The sequence below is a fragment of the Montipora foliosa genome, chromosome 6 (assembly GCF_036669935.1).
Source record: "Montipora foliosa isolate CH-2021 chromosome 6, ASM3666993v2, whole genome shotgun sequence".
Lineage (NCBI taxonomy): Eukaryota > Metazoa > Cnidaria > Anthozoa > Scleractinia > Acroporidae > Montipora > Montipora foliosa.
Genome location: NC_090874.1, coordinates 18,768,243 through 18,775,742, shown reverse-complemented (window position 1 = coordinate 18,775,742; position 7,500 = coordinate 18,768,243).

Genomic DNA, 7,500 nt, shown 5'->3' with positions numbered 1-7,500 from the left:
GGTGAAAGCAAGGCTTAGGTGACAATTCAGCTGTAAGACCCCACTTTCAAGCTTACCAAAAACATGCAAAATAACAATGTCATTTCTTCCCAGTTTGGCTTTTTAAATTCCCAGGAATTCTTAAATATTAAACTCGGGGATTATTAAAAATTTTGAATACTTAACCATTTACTGGAAATCTGCGCCTCTGCTCTCTGTTTCCTTCTAATCCAGCTTTCTTTTTCATTCTCATCAGTTCCTGTAGAACGATGGTTACCCCTTTATTCAACGGCTTTCCAGAACTCACAAGATTCAGCATAGCTTTATGCAGCTTGACCAATACGGAAGTGACATTTGCTTTCGGGAATCTATCCGAGCCGTGTGCAACTACTGTTAAGATGTCCTTGATTATTTCCAGATTCACACTTTGGGTATTACGGTCTTTTGGCTTTCCCGTGATCATCTTGTTGAGCAAGTCCATAACTCTTCGATTGAGCAGCCATGATGCCTGAAATGAGCTGAGCAATTCATCTAAATATATCTGAGATTCACAACAACAAGCTTTGGAAAGGAGTTTCAGAAGAACGATAACTTCACCATCTTGAATCTTTTGAGTCTTCTCAAGGACTGGTAGATGTTCTAAGATAAAACAATGAATATCTTCCGGACTCTTGTCAAAAAGATCTTTCATAACTTTGACTGAAGGAGATTCTCTTTGGTTAGTAGCTTCTTTTGCTTTTCCGGTTTTAAATTTTTTTTGATTGCCATTTTGGACAGTTGTATCCCTATTTTCCTTAGCTTTTTTTTGTTCTACCCTTCCTTGCTCTTCTTCGTCTACAGACTTCGAGTTGTCCTCAAGAAGAGTGGTATGTCCGCCGCTTTTCTCACTCCCGACATCATTTTGTGGTGATGAGACGTTTTTTTCACCCAGCACACGACCATTATCGGTATTCTTGTGCAGTTTGGACTTTTTTTTGTTCAATTTTTTACTCCCTCTTTGTTTCCTATTACATGTTCCTGTTTTCACAACGTTAGGCATTTTGCTTTGGGGTGACGATGCTTCCCGGCATTGAATGATAACTTTGGGACCATTATTTTGAGCTACATCGGGCATTTCTTCCACCCCTAGCTTTTTGCTTTCGTTATTAGCTTCATCTCTGTTTCCACCTATTTCACACAGTAAATGTCCTTGTTGCTCTTTCATTTCCCCAGATTGTTTCCAATCGGGTTCTTCCATTGCTTCAGAGAGCAAACAAGTTTGTTTCAGCTGTGTATTGTCACAACTGCTGACTTCAAGAGTGTTCATCACTTTATACCAGTTCTCTTGGTGCCTTTGCTGCTTGTGGGCAGGCGCATCTTGGGCCTTACCGACTTTTCCTTTAGCGTGATCCTCAAAAGGAAATGGAATGTAGTCCAGAGAAAGACCCTCGTTTATTTCAAATTCATTTTTTGTGAATCGTATGCCATGTTGGCCTTCAAAATCCTTTCTTTTTGAACCATCCCTTTGTGGCAAGGTGCATTTCTTGAGCAACACCTCGTCTCTTTTCTCTATTTGTTCACTTTTGTTTTTTGAAGGCTTTTGATCTTGTTTTCTAGGCACGGGTTTTCTTGTTCCACATTTTTTAGACACAGTCTGTTGGGGTGATTTTTTTGAAGCACATGTGCTGTCAACAAGAACACCTTTCTCTTGGTGCTCTTCGTTTTGTAGTAGAACTCCTCCCTCTTCTTCTCTGGCTGCATGTTTTCTCATCAGGCCACCACTGTTTTGTGGAAGAGAACTGTCATCACTTCCTACACCTACAGTTTCCTCCAGTTTCCTTCTTCTATGCCTATTACGTGGGTGTCTTTTATCGTGTTGTCTAGTACAATCCGTAGTCGTTTCCTCCTCCCTTCCTAACGCAACATTCTTCGGGAGAATTTTGCCTTCTACTTCAATATATATACCTTTTAGGAACTGCTGGCCTTCATTTCTACTATTCTTTTGTTTTCCATCATCTTCAAGTACAGTACCATTTTCTTCCTCATGTTGATGCTTTCTACCATCTTGCCTCCCTGCGTCTTGCGGGGTTTCATCTTCTTGCGTCAAATCACTCCTTTTTAAAGAACTATTTATGCCTTTGCGAGCACATTTCTGTCGTGGTTTTTCCTTTCGATGAACGTTTTTCACCGGACTTTCAATTCCAATTGCCCTGTTATTTTCACGAATACATTTTGAGCGCGTTTGTTTGCTTTTCCCACGTTGGCTAGAGTCACCGACCCCTGTGGCATTTTCTACATCTTCATCCCCGACATGACCGACTTTTTCTTCTTCAGTGCTATTTTGTGAGAATTTTTGACCCAGTCTTTCGGACTCGTTCCTTCCATTGCAGTTTACCAGACTCGCGTCCTCTATATATTGAAGTTCGTTGTTGTTTATGTGCTCTTTGACCCTGCTTTCCTTCTTTGCGCTTATTCTTGGTTTTCGTATTCGTGGCTTTCTATCTTTCTGGACATAAGAATGTTTCATACCAACTTTTTCTTCCTTTATTCCCTTGCTGCTTCCATTAACACTTTTCTTTGCTGCAGACCCTCTTTGCTCGTTTTTATTTCCTAAACGTAAATCATTATTCTTTGACAACCTTTTGGTGATGTCTGTACATAGCGTTGATTCTCCCCCATTTTGAATGCACATTTCTCCTTCATATTCGTTATCTTTAACTGCTGCGTCATCTTGCAAATCAGTTTGTGACACCTGCGTAGGGAAATCAGTACTCTTGTTGCGGATATATCTGTTATGTCTTTTTCGTGGACGTCTTGGTTTTAGTTTGTCAGTCCCGTCTTGCATTCTACTTCCTTCTGACCCTACATCAGTTGCATCTTTTGTGAGCACTCCTTTACTAAACGATTTCTTTTTTGTATCAACTATTTGCCTGTGGTCTTCAGTGTTGAAGATGGAACCACTTGAGCTTCTTTTGAGATTTCGTTTGAAGGTAAACCTTTTATATCGTATTTTTTTATGTATTACATCCTGTAGAGAAATTCTGTATCTTATTCGGAATGGAAGCGAAAAACTATCTGTAATCAGCCTTGTTCAATCCACGGCAACACGAAAACGCAGTCCCTGTAAAACATGGACACAAAGGCAAAGGATCTGAGAACGTATTATCAGTAGTACCTCAGGATGACATATGTGAGCAAAACATTTAATTGGGGGTAGTAGCAAGATCATTAGCAGAAGTGGCGTACTGTAGTAGTAGTAGTAGTAGTAGTAGTAGTAGTAGTAGTAGTAGTAGTAGTAGTAGTAGTAGTAGTAGTAGTAGTAGTAATGTTGGTGGTGGCGGTGGTGAAAGTAGTAGTAGTGGTGGTGGTGGTGGTGGTAGAAGTAGTAGAAGTGGTGGTGGTAGAAGTAGCGGTGGTGATAGTAGACGTAGTAGTAGTAGTAGTGGTGTTGGTGGTGGTGGTGGTGGTGGTGGTGAAAGTAGTAGCAGTGGTAGAAGTAGTAGAAGTGGTGGTGGTAGAAGAAGTGGTGGTGGTAGTAGTAGTAGTAGTAGTAGTAGTAGTAGTAGTAGTAGTAGTAGTAGTAGTGGTAGTAGTAGTAGTAGTTGTTGTGGTAGTAGTTGTAATAGTAGTAGTAGTAGTAGTAGTAGTAGTAGTAGTAGTAGTAGTAGTAGTAGTAGTAGTAGTAGTAGTAGTAGTAGTAGTAGTAGTGTTGGTGGTGATGGTAGAAGAAGCAGAAATTTTGGTGATGGTAGTAGCAGAAGCAGTAAAGCAGTAGTTGCAATTAAATTTAAAAAAAGTTAAATGCAAAAAAAGTAGCTACAGTAGCATAAGCAGTGCTAATATTAGTAATCGTAGTAATCGTAATTATCATAGTCGTACTATTTATTCTATATTGAGATGAAGAATCATTTTCTTTAATTATTTCATGTGGTGCGGCGAAATAATATATCCAACAAATTGGTGATGCAATGTTTGTGTCCCGGGGAGGGTGGGGGGGGGGGGAACTCCCATATGAAAAGGGGAGGGATGTTTGTCGTCTCGCTTACGAGTGTAAATTTAGGATTTTGGTCTCACTTAGAGTGTTCTGGGCAAAATGCAATCATATGTAGCCGTGAAGGTCTCCTTTAAGGTTGTGCGCGAAGAAATAATAGATAGATTTAGCCAAGCCTAAAGCGGAGCACCCTAGTTATTTATTCTTACTGTCTGCAGGGTTTGTGAAAATAAAAGGTTTCGAATTGACAGCGTTTTGATGTTTCCGGTTGCTGCTTTAATAATTAAATCACTTTCTTTGCTTTTTTCTTCTATAGAAAAATTCATTGCCTAACTAGTGAATTCCACGGTAAATTTTACGCTAAAAATCGATATCGCATGAATCATGAACCGATGAGTGCGACATCGGTTTTTCCAGTGAAATTTACTTTGCAATTCACCAGTTTCGCAACAAATTTTTCTTGAACTGCATGAGTTTTAAAAGAAAACAAGCACACCCTCAGCGAGCGAATGAAAAAGGAAAAAAGCCATTTCAGAGTCAACTGTCAATAGCCAGCGAATAGGAATCACGCTAAAATTAGAAGCCATAAAAACAACTTTGTCAGTTCAAGGTCAAAGAGGAGTTTTACTGATTTTTTTATTCCACTTTATCTCTGAAAACAAGATCATTCACATTTTGATGTATTTCCTTGAAACACGCCAGGTTGGCTTGGTACAAGAATCGGCAGAATACGGCAATGCAACCAAGAAAGGACGAACTTCAAACACGATCTGCTCCAACACTTAATTTAAATAACATTTGTGTGCTTTAAACAAACTTCTGAAAACACAATCTAGTGACATTTCCCTCTAATTTTACGAGAACTCATTGCGAATACGCGTTTATAACATAAGGGCAAAATTTTCTTGTCACTGTCGAGGCACAACGAAAACCAGTTGGGCAAATGGATGAAAAAAGCACTTGTTCGCTCGCATTTTAGATCAAAACAAACAAACAAAAGAGTACAGATAATTGTTATTTAATTCCAGATGACAATAAAAATTCGATTTTCATTCCTGAACAAAGGAAGAACCGATTAAACCACCTTTTAAAAATACGCATCCACTTTAAATGACGCATCCGTAAAAATGACAAACGGTTTAGTGCCCAAGGAAAGAATTTGTGGAGTAACTTCTTCCACTAAGTATGAGCTATTACTGGTATTCTGTTTTGTCGTTGTCGTTCTCTTTCGAGGGCATAGGTCTCCCAGGCATCATGTAACCTTATCAGAGCATCTAAAGATATGCCAAAAATTGCAATACAGAGAAAAAAGCAGCTCTACGCAAATTAAAAATTAACACTCAGCTTTAAGTTTACATCCCGCCGATGCTTGACTTGAATAACTGCGTAGCCACCAGTGTGGACCATAAATATCATGATATGTCAAACTGGATTGAAACCAGCAAAAAATGCAGAAAGAAAACATCTTCCAAACCGTTTTGCACCTGAACACGAAAAGCGTTGACTGTGTAAGAACTTTCGTTGATGTAGTATGGCCGTGTAGCCGCATCGAGCCACAAAAAGCGCGCGAAAAATGAAGCCTGGCTTATGTTTAGGTGAGTTAACCTGGTTGGGGCTGCAATCCAATCGAAAACCAGTACCTGGTGAGCAGTCAACTTCAAAAAACAGCTGACCTCGGTGAGCTCTTAGCTTGGGCCCGCGATATGGTCACGTGATACTGGTCAGTGGATACCTTGTTTGGACAGGTGTCAATTGATCAAAAGATGGATGTCCAATATCGAAGAAGTATGCTGTAAACTAGCATGATACTGGTCACATTGGCATACATGGAGAGGTGGACGAAAGGACGTACGCGCGCGGAGTGTATATATATATAGTGTATATATACTACGTATATATTTATTTTATTTTTTAATTTACTTGACTGATTCATATAACCTTAAAAAAGACCTCTTTTAGGGGTAAAAAAAAGCCTGGGTTACGACCCAGATTGGTCTACTTCAGGGGTTTAATTTAAACTTTTCGACGAGCATCCCTCCCCATTTTATATGGGAGTCCCCTCCTCTCTGGAGTTTTTGTATCAGTGTTCTCAGTTTTGTTGTGGAAAAAGTGGTCACAACATCATCCGTATTTTGACTCCAAGAGGAAGAAGGTTTGACATTGTTTTTCCGGGAAATGGAAAAATCAATGGTAGTAACCATTTATCTACACAAGATGAAAGAAACATTGTTAACTGTTCGTTTTGTCTTGTTCATTCAAAACAAAAACATATCTTTTTCGTATTTTGAGACCAAAAGATATTATTTGTCAAATGCATTCATGGGTAAAAAACGGACTGAAATCTATATTACAGGGCCATTATTAAGCAATATTGAAAACACTGAGAAATAATGCTCATAATAATTTTTTGCTTGAAGTTTAGAATAACTAATAATGTTTACAAGGCTAAGTATTTTAAAAGATAAAAAATTGTAAACGAGGTCGTTTTTTTTAAATATATATAATTTTTAATCTTGTAGGTATTTTCTATCGTCTAAAACAAAGGACGAAAAGGAAGGAAATCGGTTGCAATTTGCCGGAAAAAAGAGCGTCTTTTAATTTGTTTTTTAAACTGATTTGGTTAGTTTGTTCGATCAAAGTTCATTTTATATGTCTTCCTTTGGGTTCCAGAAATTTCATTTTTGTGCACGTGATATAAAGTACCTACTTTAATTACGAGTTGCACCTATCACTGATGTGAATGCAACTACCATGAACTTAGTTTCCCTTAAAAATATGAAGAAAAGCTTCGAAAAGCTAGTCAACTTTCCAAACTTTGGCAAGGTGTTTTAAATGATCGATCGTTACATGTAAATTCAATATGGATAAATAATTTCTCAACAATTTGTGTATACTTTTGGCTGGCAAGGTAGCCAGCGACTGAATCAAATTCAGTTAGAATTTTCTTTCAAGCTGAAACACTAGAACTGCCAAGACAGGTACGACCACCACAAACTTTAAATTTAAAATTCATTTTCTAAAATAGGACTGTTCAATTTCCACAATAATAACTCGTAAATACCATGTAGATGTGAAATTTGACACTAAAGGCCTACACAATTCTTTTCAACCTAATCTGCTAGAACGCAAAGTTCATACTCTTACTTCTGATTTCCATGTGAAACTTCCTTAATTTCTTCTCCGATCTAAATTGCCAGCCGGCCCGTTTAGCATTTTTGATCAATACGTAGAATTTCAGAGGATGTTCTCATAAGAGAATGCCTAAATTGTGTTTACAAGTCAAGCCACGTCAGGAAAGAAACGATAGAAACTATAGGAAACTTTTGCGAAACTATTCCTTATCCCCCACTGTACGGTGGTCGTTTAATTTTTTTACACTGTATTGAAATCTTAAACTTCAAATCCCTCATGTGCAAACATTCAGTTTTTTGATCCAGAGTAGAATAAACCGTCTGATTATCATCCTGGAGCCGTTTGCTCAAAGCCTAGTTAGCGATAAGTTACCGTTGGTTAAGAGGTATCAAAACCTCAGTTATTTAACGCTGGTTAGC